At 38.3% G+C, this 13,852-nt stretch overlaps 1 long non-coding RNA gene across 1 annotated transcript in view; it reads left to right on the top strand.

The window, feature by feature from the left end:
• LOC140633725 (uncharacterized) overlaps positions 1–13,852 on the top strand; it is a 106,007-nt gene that overhangs the window by 67,933 nt on the left and 24,222 nt on the right. The window lies entirely within an intron of this gene.

Below are 13,852 nucleotides of genomic sequence, written 5' to 3' on the forward strand. Positions count from 1 at the left end.
GGAGCATGTGGCCAGAGAGTATGAAACCAGCAAAAAACATATGAGAAAGCTTTGTTTTTAATAAACATTATATTCTCTGATTCTTTAAATGAAATATATCTAATTAATTTAAAAAAAAAATTTTAAAGTCTTTGCGTGAGGAGCCAGAAACAGCTTCTCCAGCCTTCTGTCTTGTGTTCTCATTTTCCCAAACTTTGCCTCTTATTCAGTTGGAGCAAACCAATCAAGAATTTGTTATTGGGATGTCTGAGTGTCTCAATGGTTGAGCATCTGCCTTGGGCTCAGGGCGTGATCCCAGGATCCTGGGACTGATTTCCACATTGGGTTCCCTGCAGGGAACCTGCTTCTCCCTCTGCCTATTTCTCTGTCAAGAATTTGTTTCTTTTATTAATGCAAATTAACACCAAGTGTTTATTATTTGGTTTCATATTTGGCTCACAAATATTGCTGTTGAATCCACTTGGATGTACAGTTAGCTTCTTGTGAGGAGAAAGGGGATAGGAACCTTATTTACTTGTTTTAAACTAGTTTGTTCTTTATATTTTCTTTCAAAGATTTTCAAATTTGGAGGACTTTTTTTCAGTCACTAAATTTAATCTAGACTTATGAATGTCACATCTTCCTATTTTCCCACCAAAATTACCCCCAGTATGGCTTTTCAGGTGTTCAACTCTAATGAATTGGTCATTTCTGGGAGAGGATGCTTAAGTAGAAGATCCTGGGTGATTCCCATTGGAAGATCATAACTTTGGTTTCATTTTGAGCCATTAAAATAGAAAATATTTTCAAGTGTCAGATCTCCTTTAGACATGTTGCTATCTTGGTGGAAAATTTTGGGCAAAACTGACTACTTAATAATCATGACAATAGGCAACTTTTTCTCAGAGACAACCAACTTTTGTCATAGTGGTCTGACAGTAAAGCTTTCTCTGACATCTCATGTAGTAAATATTTCAGCTTTGCAGGAAAAACATTCTCCACCCCCACTATTTAATTATGCCCTTTTAGTGTGAAAGCAGCTACAGAGAATATGTAAATTAATGCATGATTGTTCCAATAAATGTATATTTACACAATCAGGCTGCAGGCCTTCTTGGCCAGCTGGCCATCATTTGCCGACCACTGACTTCAGAGATCTAGCTTTAGATGTCCTGCAGTTGTAATACAACTTCATTTCAGGAATCTCTTAACACTAATAGGATTATCAACTTTACAATGAAAGAAAAAATTTAATAAGAAAAAGAAAACTTGGCTTAAAATAAACTCATATGACATTTTAAAAAGAAATAGAGGTTATGTTTTTATGAGATAATCCAGTAGCTGTAAGAAAGGATGACTAGGAATCAACTTGGAAGAATGATCCAGAATTTGAAAACGTTTTGGAAAGTGGATTCCCTTAAAAAAGTCCACCCAAAACTTAGGATAGGGATTGAGGTAGCTGACCAGCCTCAGCAAGGATACTTCTGCCCTGGCCCTCATCTTATTATAATATTCCCTCTTTCAGAGTCTGAGTCAATTTAAGTATAGGGTTATTGACCCTTGGACAATGCCTTTCACTGCCTAGAGTTGCCCAAAATCCTTGGGGCTCATGAGACAGACTGCCAACCACTGCACCCTGCGCCCTCTGATGTGGAATCTCTGGGGGTCTTTGGAGTCAGACAGGTCTGACTGAGTCTCTGGAGTGAGGAGAACTAGGGGAGGGTAGGAGTCATCACTAGTCTTTGGTAGCTGCCAATCAGTGGGAGAGTCAAAGCAATAGCTAGAAGTACTACATATATCGTTAATGTGTTGCTGATATAAGTGAACACTGATTTTTCACTTTTTAAATTCAAGTTTAGTTAATAGGCTCTCTTTAGTGATATGTGCTTATTATTTATTCAGAGTTGGGACCTGCTCAACTATCTTACTTGTAGTAAATATAATGCACATACTGAGAGCTGACTGTTGAGTGTATGTGGAGGTCCATGTGGAACTGAACATAATTCTCCCCACAACTCTTTTAAGTGGGGAATATGATTATTCACATTTTACAAGTGAGGAAACAAAGCCACCAAGAGATTAGAGAGTTGCCCTGAGTTACACCCTGAACGTGGATCATTACATACACTCAAATATCTGAACTGTAATGCTCTTAAACATGACACTATAATAAGCCTCCTTTTGGTTAGGTAGGAAACAGAACCTTTTTCTTTTTTTTCCCTCTATTACTTCAAGTAAGCAAGTGGGCAAAAGTGAAAAATAGAACACTTCCTTTTACGTCAGAGAGGTCCAGTACCCTTCAAAAGGGCCTGTGAGAAACCTGAGAAGTAAGACCTTTCTGCACATACAGAAATGCTACTCTGGTTGCTTTTCTGCTGCCTGTTCACTAAAGATGTACCTTCACGAATGAATGCAAGTGTCCCTTCAGCGGGTAAAACCCTGCAGAGGTATAATACCAGATGAATCCCACAGAGGACAAGGATTTTCCTTTTCTTTTCTGCATGAGCAATAATGTACATATTTCTTCTCAATCTGACTTCTCTTCCTACCATTGGACTCTCCAATTGCTGTTTTTCTTCTATCTTTAGTATGGTCTTGATTTTTCACTCTCTTCAGAACGATTCCCTTGCTGTCTGTCTCTAGTTCCTTGATGGCTTGGTCACAATTAGAGAGCCTAACTTTAAGTTGAAGTGAGATCTCTCCAAATTTCACATGTTGATGTGAACATGGAATAAATGGGGGGAATAACCTATAAAGATGCAAAGGCGCCCTCTTCCTCTATGTTCCATGTTAAATCCCCTTTCCTACAGTCCTGGTTCCCAGGCTCTGGAATTCCATGAGTGGCCAAAATATTGAAAACATTCAGATTCCATTAAAGCCTGGCCAAGTTTAAATTTTATCCAGTAATGATGCTAAAGAAACCCAAAGCAAATAATTATCACCATAACCTCTATCATTTTGTAATAGAAAGAACATTTCTCACAGCAGAAGTAGGCCATAATCTGAGAAAAAAGAACAGTAGTTTAAAGTGAATTTTTCTTTTATAAAAAAATTTGTGACATTGTCCTAATATTTTTCACTTTGCCTCTGACAGCTTATAACTTAATTTTGAGCTGGCCCAGGTCCAAGGGCTGGTATTTGGGAAGTGCTGGTATAATGGAAAGAATCTTGTTTTGGAGTCAGACAGGTCTGGCTTCAAATCCTAGCTTCTACGCTTGACCTTGAGCAAGTCAAGTGATGAGTCTGAGACTCTCCTTATGAAGGATTTTGGAGGCTTCCAGGAGGTAGTCTTACCAGGCACCAGGTGTGCACCCGGTAAAAGCCTGTTCCTGATTGACGTCTGCTCTGTCTTCCTTTCCTCCATGATGTATCATAACCATTGAATTACAAGAAACAAAGCAACCTTACCATGAAGCTAATGCTAATGGTTTGGTTAATGGTGTTGTTACTATTGATATAAGCATATCAGTTATTTTAAGTGTCACCTTTCTATAAATTCACAAATACTAATTGGTAAAAATGATTTGGATGATTCCTAAATTATACCCTTTGGAACAGTTGGCAAATAAACCTAACGTAAATAAACAAACACAAAAACGTGGGGAAATCTGATTCATTTCTCAGACCTCGGGCTAATACGTACAGTCTGTTAATATGAAAGCTACATGGGTGTATCATTTGACAAGGGCTCTCATTCCTAGATCAAACTTTAGTCAAGCTCCCATAAGCCCTCTTCTCGACTAGGTCTTGTCCTTGGCCTGCTAATCCGGTTCAACAAGAATCCTGCCAAGTCAGTTTAGCAGGATTCCCTCCACCCTTGATACCAAACCAAATTCCTCTTAATCATTTTCTACCCACTCTCTTACCCTGTCCATTGGCTATAACTCCTCATCTGTCCCAGGTTGTACTCAGAGTTGCATTTAATCTCTCTCCCCTGATGTGATAGTATTGAACCGTATTGTGGTAACCCTGAAAAAAGTTTTCCTTGTCTATTTAACTCCATCCAGTGCAATTTTTCTTTGTCATACCACATACCCACACGGTATTGGAAAGAGACCTATACAGGTGAATGTGGAAGCCACATGAGGAATTAACCTCAGGGACAGTCAGCTCCAGGCTTTATAAATTATTAAAAAATTAAAATTCAAGGGTTAAAACCAGATGAAATTGTTTTATTTGATTATTTTGGAGAAAATAGAAGTCAATTTCCACCCCTAGGGGATAAACTACTAATTTGGGAAAATATTGGGTAAAAGAAGAGTCATTCCTTTTTCATTCATGAAATGGTTGTGAAATTTTTTCCATTACCATAATTATTTTTCTAGTGTTTGGAAGACTAGCAAGGAAGGCTTCACTGATGACAGATTTGTTATACGTAAAAGTGCCAGAGGTTTTTTTCTCCAGCAAGTGTCCAGCACTGATGCTGCTATTAGTAATTACCTCCCCACCAACGCTTGTCCTTCCCGCTGCTTCACGTTGGCTTCTTAATTATGAAAGAGAAAGGAATCCTGAGGGAAGGCGGAGAAAAAAGTAGTTCAGAAAGAGTACTTTTCTTTCCAGAGCTGCTCAAGAAACCAGATAATTTGCACCGTACCTTTTTGTCCTAAAGTTCTTTTTTTTTTTTTCTGTGATAATTTATAAGTCATTTCATAAAGCAGCCCACTGCCAAGTGCTCACAACTTTCATCCTCTTCCTTGTGTCATTCTGTGGCCTATGTTGCTAACCTGACAGGATTGTGCTGACATAAGAGCATTTTGACTATGTGGCAATCAGCTCATTGGAGTGTGCTCGTGTGAGCAAGGGCTTTCTGGGCACTCATTACACACCTTACGGCCTCTGACCTGGGCCTCTCTGCCCTGCTTACAGTGCCATCTTTCTGGCGGTGGTGGTAAGAAGGACCTAGAAGACTCCAAAAACGCTCGCAACTTGTAGGTAACACCAAAGTCTGAGAAATGGAAAGTTGAGGTGAATCAGAGGGATGAAACATGGAGATATTTAAATGGCATTTTGGAGACTTGTGGTGAGCTAATTTCTGTAGTGGGCAGGACTGTGCCTACATTTGAGAAAACTGAACTCAGATGAACAAGGGAGCCTGGACCGTAGTTCTGAGGTCTGAACAATAAACTTCTTTCTGGGCCCCCATCTCCTCTTAATGTCAAGGGCTGAATCTGCATTTTTTTTCTTTTTCTTTCTTTTTCTTTCTTTTTCTTTCTTTTTCTTTCTTTCTTTCTTTCTTTCTTTCTTTTTCTTTCTTTCTTTCTTTTTCTTCTTTCTTTCTTTCTTTCTTTCTTTCTTTCTTTCTTTCTTTCTTTTCTTTCTTTCTTTCTTCTTTCTTCTTCTTCTTCTTTTTTTTTTTTTTGAGAGAAAGGGGAGTGTGGAGAGGGCAGAGGAAAAGAATCCCAAGCAGGTTCCACAACTAGGTGGAGCCCAACTTGGAGCTCTATCTCATAGACCTGAGATCCTGACCTGAGCCAAAATCAAGAACCAGATGCTTAATTGACTGAGCCACCCAGGCACCACTGCATTTTTATTATAGAACAAAATCCAGTCAATTGTTTTCTATAGAAATGCCTTGAAATTTGCTAAAACACATCATTCACGTTAATGGAAAGGCTAATCCTTAGTGCCAGTGGAGGGAGGGGGATGTCTTAAGAATATAGTTTGAGTGGGATTCTATTGTTGTTTCAGAGCCTATGTATGAGGCTGGCCAGGTACTGCCATAGTTATATTAGTGTAGTAGTTTGCTAAGGCTGCCATAACAATACCATGAACTGTTTTTTGAGTGGCTTAAAACAACACAGCTCTTATTCTTATTCTTATTCTTATTCATTTTTCTCTCACAGTTCTGGAAAGTATAAGACTAAAATCGAGGTGTTGGCAGAACCACACTCTCTTGGCTTCTGGAGGCTGCCAGCCTTCTTGGCCTTCCTTGGCCTGCAGCTTCTTATCTCTCGTGTGTGCTTCCATCCTCATGTGGTCATACAGCAGTCTTTTCTCTGTGTCTGTGTTTGTACAAGGTGCTCTCATCTCTGCACATGTCTGTCTCTGAATCTCCTCCTCTTCTTATAAGGACAATTGTCATATTGGATTAAGGGCCCACCTTACTCCAGTGTGACCTCACCTTAACTCATCTTAATTACATCCTCAAAGACTCTATTTCCAAATAAGATCATTGTCACAAATACTAGGGCTTAGAACCTCAACACACATTTTGGGGGGAATATAATTCAATCCACAACAGGAAGTGTACATCATTCTTTTTAAGCAGTATTTCATATATGGATATACATGGTTTATACAATAATTCTTTTAGTATTGTTTAGGTTGTCTCTAAATTTTCAATAGTACAAATAAGCTTTAATCTTATCTTTCAGCCCTTTGTTTCACATTTGTTCGTTTGTTATTTGTTCATGTCTCCCATTAGAATATAAGTGTCCCTGATGTTAAAGATGATATTTATCTTTTTTGTTATAGTCATCCTAGTGCAGAGCACTATGAAAAGCACATGGCCAGTGAATGTAAATATCCTTGTCTACTCATAAAAGTACTATTAGTAGGAAGAACTTCTGGAGGTAGATTTAAAAATGTAAAAGCTATTGCCAAGTTGTTCTAAAAATCAGCTGTACCAATTTACATTCCCCTTATCTTACGCATTGCCACATGTACTGTTTATTATCAATAAAGTTTTCCCCAACCTGATGGGTGAAAAATGGCTATTTGCTGTCATAAAATGATTTTATTTTAAATCTATTTTATGAAGTTATTCAATTCTAAGCTTCTTTTTTTTTAAAAAAATATTTTATTTATTTGAGAGAGAAAGAGAGAGAGAGAAAGAGTACAAGCAGGAGGAGAAGTAGAGGGAAAGGGAGAAACAGACTCCTTTCTGAGCAGGGAGCCCAATACAGGGTGATTCTAGGACCCTGGAATTATGACCTGTGCCAAAAGGCAAATGTTTAACCAACTGAGCTATGCAGACACCCCTGATTCTAAGCTCTTTAAAACCAGGATCTGGTCATAGGTATATTCATATTTTTTGCAACCTTGATTTAGGGCATAGTAAATACACAATAAATACCTATTGAATTGACTTGCTATCCATTTTTGAATTTTGATTTACTTTTCTTCTCAGGCCTATATGAGCTTCCTAGAGTGGCTGTGATAAATTACCACAAAATGGGTGGTTTACAACCACAGAAATTTATATTCTCATAGCTCTGGAGACTAAGCATCTGAAATCATTGTGTTGGCAGAGCCATGCTCTCAGAGGCCTCCAGAGGAGAGCCCTTCCATTTATTTTCCTAGCCTCTAGAGTTTGTGGTAATCCTTGTCATTATTTAGCTTACATCACTACCATCCTTGCCTCTGCCTTTACATGGCCTTCTCATGCACCAAATTTTCTCTTCTTGAAAGAATGCCAGTCATTGGATTAAGGCCCATCCTTATCCACTTTGAACTCATGTTAATTTGATTATGTCTGCAAAGAACTGATTTCAAAATAAGGTCATATTCAGAAGTCCTGGGTAGATATGAATTTTGGGGGTTACTGGTTAACCCAGAATGCAGAATCCTTTACCTAAGAAGAGTAGCAGACTATGTCACCACAAAATATGCCACTTTGGCATAAGAATTATTTTGAGCTGAATGCAATTGAGAAGAAGCAGATGTAAGGAAAGTTCCCTGTCCTCTCACCCTTCATTTGCCCAAATATATTTTGCAGAAGTTAGATGTGTCTCTCTTCTTCTCTGTACCAGCAAAGGTTAAAGTTAATTACTGGAAACAGTTTTAGACCCTATTGAGTTGGAAACAGCAAAAAACCTGTAACTTTGCTAACTAGTCTTCATCTACCTTTGATTTCCTCCCATATATCTCCTTTCCCATAGTTTGCCACCATTGGAAGCCAAAAACTGCTTTCTTTCCTCCTGTCAGTTCTCTATAGATTTATGTTCTTTGTTGAAGATGTTCTGTAAGCTGGAGTTTTAAGCCATCACTTTGAGTTACTCAGTTTTCCTTGGGTGTCTCCCATGTGTACATGAAACATAGTTGTCAATAACCTTGTTTATTTTTCTCTTGTTAATATCTTTTATTACAGAAGTTTCCCCCCAGAACTCAAGAGGATAGAGGAAAATTTTTTTCCTCTCCTACTCTACATGTCTCTTAAGACTTTTGTCATGATCTTTATAGGTCCAATACCTTGAGATAGCTCTGGGCTATGCCAGGTATCAAAACTTCCTTTGGCTCTGAGTGATACCAAAAATTTCTTGAATGCCTTTGATCATCACTTGTTTCAAGGTGCTCCCCAGCTCCTCAGTTTTTTGCCCAGGAGAAATAAATGGCATTTTGCTCCACACAGCTCAGCTAAAAGCAGGTGACAGATTACAACAATCCCAGGAGCCTGCCATGCTGCTGTGAATCTTTCAAGACTGTCCTTTTTCAATTAGTATGAATAATTTTCCTCCTCTGACTACTTTTTCTCAGATTCTTGCCCTTTGAAGCCTGGAACTGGTATAAATACTAATTTGAAATTAACATACAATTTATTTCTTTGCTAACCTCTCCTGGCTAACTTCCAACTCCTTAACTTGGCCTCTTACAAATACCTTAGGCACTGATTTAATTCCTTTTTAAGGAGCCCATAACCGTTTTTCTTCAGGTAATTTTGAAACCTTTTAAAATTCTCTGTCTCTAGTGTGTATGTGTGTTGCGGGTTGTACACATGTGTAGGTACACGAGCACAGCTTAAGAATTGGACTAATTTCTTGTAACGTCCTGTCTGCCTCCAGTACCTATAAGAGCAATACAAAATTTCATCTGGAAGTAAATGGTCACTTTTCTCTATCCCTAAATTTTACAAGTTTCTGGCAGTACTTACTCTTCAGGGATAAATGGTTGAGAAGACACATGAGCAGGTGGTTCCAAAAGACATCACCTTCCAGACCATCCCTTTGCCTTGGAGGATAAAATTTTTGCCAATCATTATGATTTTTTTTTATTTTCACATGATGCCAAGTAGCTTCCTCTAACTGACATCTTTTTGGACTGCTGCACACGATATTGATGTTTTCTCCTGCTGTTTCAATGTGAGCCACTGCTAAGCGATGCCACCAGAAGACATGTTACCCAAGACCTTGTAGAGAGACTTCAGTGCATTTCTTCTCACATGGATACCTCTCTTTGCTAACCATACTTAGAGTTTACTGACATTTGGGCTTTTTACTTCCCTCCCTCAATCCTTTTCTTCTTCTCAAATATTTATGGAGCTTCTATTCTTTCCCAGGATAGGGGCTAGAACTTAGTGAGAAAAATTAAAACAAAACAGGATTTTCCCTGAGAAACTATATATACAAACAGGCAGTGGAAAGACCATATAATAATAAGACTTTGACTCACCGCCTCTACAGCAATGGACCTGAAAAGTCAAACCACTGCCTCTGCAGCAATCAGCCAAGAATGGTCAGAACTTGGTCTATGAATGACAGCTTTCCACTTTTTTGTGCTTGCTTCTAACTCAGGACTAACAAGAAAAAGCCAGTTATACTCCCCAAACCAATCACATAAGACATCTTGCTTTTTAGATAGCCTAACTCCTGCTTCTTCATGTCATCAAACTTCCAATCAAAGCCTACTTGCAACTTTCCTTTTTTGCTTATAAAATTTTCCACTCCTTTCCAGCCTTTGAGACTCTGCCAAAAATAAGTGATGATGACTGACTCCTTTGCTATAGTAAGCTCTGATTAAGAAGCCTATTTGTTCTCATTTGGATGGTCTTTGTTTATATCCACAGTTTCCCTGGAGGTTCCACTGGGATCTGCTTTGCACTGCCCATCAATTGTTTGAACAGGTGTGATTTTATGGAGGTCCCCGTGCTTTGCTGCTTGAGGCTTACTGAACCCATGCCACTGTGGTTAAGTCAGCCTATGTCTGATTTACATTGAGTTCCTTGGTGATTTATTCCCACTTTGGTGCCTGACTTTTTTTATTGATTCCCACTTTTTTGGCATCCTTGGTGGAATCGGACCATTCATTTTTATATGTTTTGCTCTCTTTTGTGCTTCCATTTTGTGTTGTATGTCTAAAAGATTTTTTTGTAATCAGAATGAGAATCACTAAATAGAACATAGGCATAAACCTATAAGCCTATTGTTTGCTGACAGAGGCTCCCATATAAAATTCTCATCAAAAATTGCTTAACAATAAGGTTCTTTGGCCAACAATAATGAGTAATTGATAAACTCATGTAATGAAAGATTAGGCTCATTTCCTAAATAAATTCTCCCTATCCTTGTCCTCCAATTGCCTCTCTATTCCAACACTTCCTTTTCTCTTTTACCTTTCTGATTTCTTCTTCTATGCCTCTGTTGACTCTTTCCTTCTCTTCCTCTTATCTAGCTCACCAATCTTATCCCACTGATTCTCTTAAGAATCCAAATGCCAGTTTCCTATAAATATCCATTTCTCTTCAAGTTATGCATATAAGCCATTGTTGAATTTAAACCATGGGATTAAACTAAATCAAGAGTTATAACTGAGGATTCCCTAAACCCAGACAAGACCAACAAGTAGTCATAGAAGAACTTAACATTCTTTGGGAGCATATGCCCCAGGACTACTTGATCTATGTTAAATTGTACACATGTGGTTGGAAATTCAGATGCTAAATTCTGAATGCCAAAAGGTGTTTGGACTAATTTAAAGGGAACTATAGGATTCTTCTCCCACAATAAATTTGAGACTAACCCCCACCCCCATCCCTATAGGGCAAAGTCTTCTAAAAGCTAAAATTTTTCCAATAAGAATCAATTGAAGATCTATTGCCTGATAATGTGAATGCAGTTAACACTACTGAACTGTACATCAAGAAATGGTTAAGATGGTTAAATTTAAGATTTATTTATTTATTTTAGAGAGAGAGTGTGTGAGTGGGGGGAGAGACAGAGGGAGAGTGAGAGAGAGTCTCAAACAGACTCGCCATTGAGTGAGGAGCCTGATGAAGGGCTGGATCTCACAACCCTGAGATCATGACCTGAGCCAGAATCAAGGGTTGGATGCTATTGTTGTTAAGATTTTATTTATTTATTTATGAGAGAGAGAGAGAGAGAGAGAGAGAAGTAGAGGAAGAAGCATCCCGGGATCATGACCTGAGCCAAAGGCAGATGCTCAACCACTGAGCCACCCAGGTGCCTCAAGAGTTGGATGTTTAACTGACTAAGCCACCCAGGCCCTCTGAGATGGTTAAGTTTTATGTTGTGTGTTTTTTTTACCACAATTAAAAAATTGTTTTTTAAGTTGAAGACTTGATTGAACTATAATTTAGTCACACAAACAGTAAAGAGATGAAATCAGGGGAGATTTTTGGAAAAATTAGAGAATACCTTCTAAAATTATTTGGGAATTTAATAAAAGGCAGTCCTTTCATTTCATTTTGACAATGGAGTTCAGCATGAAATTGAAGATCTAATTGAAAAGCAGAAATTGGAATGGAAAATTGTCCCTTTACCTGAATTATACCTGAAAACATTTTTGAAGGGCATTAGAACAAAAATGAGATGGAACCCCAAATAATTTTAAGACTCTATGGATCAAATAGGTGCCCATTTCCCACTCTACTGACAAGAATGCTTGTAGATATATGTAAACAAAAATGACACTGGAAAAGAAGGCAGTTCCATCTTACAAAATGAAAACAAAAACAAACCTAGGTAAAGAAAAATCTTTTAATTTAGATGATTGAGGGATACTTCAATGAAAGAAAAAAGCAAATACCCTGCCTTACCTATAAACACTCAAGGTGAACTAAATATAAATATGCATGGCCCACTTCATCAATTACTGGGAGATATAGATATTTCTCATTCTACATTAAACTATGCTATGTTTGCTCAACCTCCTCCAAGGAGTAAACATACCAGTCAAATGGTAGGTATTTCAAATAGCCACAGCTGTTCCCTATCTCCCAGTCTTTAACTGTAACCCTTGGGCCCTAGACTGTAAAACATTCCTCCTTGACCTATGACAGCACTCCTGCACACTTTTTTTTTTTAAGATTTATTTATTTTGAAAAGAGAGAAAGAGTTGGAACAGGAGCAGGGGGAGGGGCATAAGGAGAGGGAGAAAGAGAATCCTCAAGCAAACTCCCTGCTGAGCATGGAGGTTGACTCAGGGCTTACTTATTCTCACAACCCTGAGATCATGACCTGAGCCAAAATCAAGAGTTGGACACTTAACTGACTGAGCCACCCACATGCTCCACCCATGCAAATTTAATAGACAGAGACTTACTTAGAAATGAGATTGTACTATTAAATGCACTCCAAAGGGACCGTTTCTTGATATTTCAGAGGTTGCCTCTAATCAAGTCATGTTTTTTTCTGGATATTGTCTTACCTTTTCCATTATATTTGATACATAGCTCAGATAAAAGATCTTCACATCATAACTGACTCTGAACTAAAACTTCAGCTGACATACATAAAAAAAATAAAAGGAGCAGAACCTACTAAAGTTCAAGTAGATCCTCAATTATCCAAACTTCCCTAATATGTCTTGAAGCCAGAAGCAAAAGAAGGGATCAAATTTGTAAATAAAAGTCTTACACATACAGGCCTTCTCATTTACATGCCAGCCTACATACATGCTACATACACCTGTCCTCCCAGTAAAAAAACCAAACAGATGAGGATATCAATTTGGTCAGACTTCAGAGCTGTCAATAAAATTGTTATCCCTTACTTCCTGGTTATACCTAATATGAATGCCATCCTGTCATCAGTTCTAGCTGAAGCTACTTGCTCTACTGTATTGGAGCTTTGTTCAACCTTTTTCAGTATGCCTTTACACTAGAATTACCAGTACCATTTTGTCTTTACTGAAAGAGGACAACAATATACTTGGTCAATCATACCCCATAGTTTTTTCCTCAAATCAACACTTAAATTTCCCTTGTGACTCAGTTCTGATAAAATTTGTGGATGACCTCTTACTTAGTTCTCTGGAACAAGGAAGCCTGTAAAGAGAATGCAATTTACTTTCTCTTAGTCTTAGCAGGAAAAGAACATAAAATTTCAAAAGACAAATTAGAATTTTTCTAAAATGCAATTCATTATTTAAAGTATGATCTATATAATGAGAGAAAAAGCACTCTCCTTATACAGTAAAGATAACCTAAACTTATTTTAGGTGCTTCAAAAAATGACTATTGATTTTCTACATTTTGCTGGATATAGTAGATAATGGGTGCTAAATTTCACTGAAATTGCAACATCTCTTTAGGAATTGACTAAGTCTGCTGCAAGAGACTCTCTTCAGGAAGCTCAAACATTAATGGGCCTTCAGCAACCAAAAGAGGGCTCCTTAACAGCTGTACTTAGGCATCACTAACTGCAAAAAGTTCTTTTGAAGTTCTGACTCAACTTCATGGCAATCAGCAAAAACCTATTTTTTTTTTAAGATTTTATTTATTTCTTCATGATAGTCACACAGAGAGAGACAGAGAGGCAGAGACACAGGCAGAGGGAGAAGCAGGCTCCATGCAGGGAGCCCGACGTGGGATTCGATCCCAGGTCTCCAGGATCGCGCTCCGGGCCAAAGGCAGGTGCCAAACCGCTGTGCCACCCAGGGATCCCGAAAACCTATTGTTTACCATAAGCTCACTCTTGACATGGTAGCTGCTTCTGTAAAACTTGTCAGTGCTGGCTAGGCTCTCTGTGTGGCCTCATGGTTCCTCATGAAGTATAGACATCAGTGCTGACATCAGTGTATAGACACAGCATTTTTCAGCTAGCCAATTAGCTTCTTATGAAATTCTTTTGCTCTCTCCCTCTCACATTACTGTTCTCCATTGTAACACCCTGAATCCCACCATTTTCTTCTTCCTTCC

Source organism: Canis lupus, chromosome 1 (genome assembly GCF_048164855.1).
Source record: "Canis lupus baileyi chromosome 1, mCanLup2.hap1, whole genome shotgun sequence".
In the NCBI taxonomy this organism is placed as follows: Eukaryota; Metazoa; Chordata; class Mammalia; order Carnivora; family Canidae; genus Canis; species Canis lupus.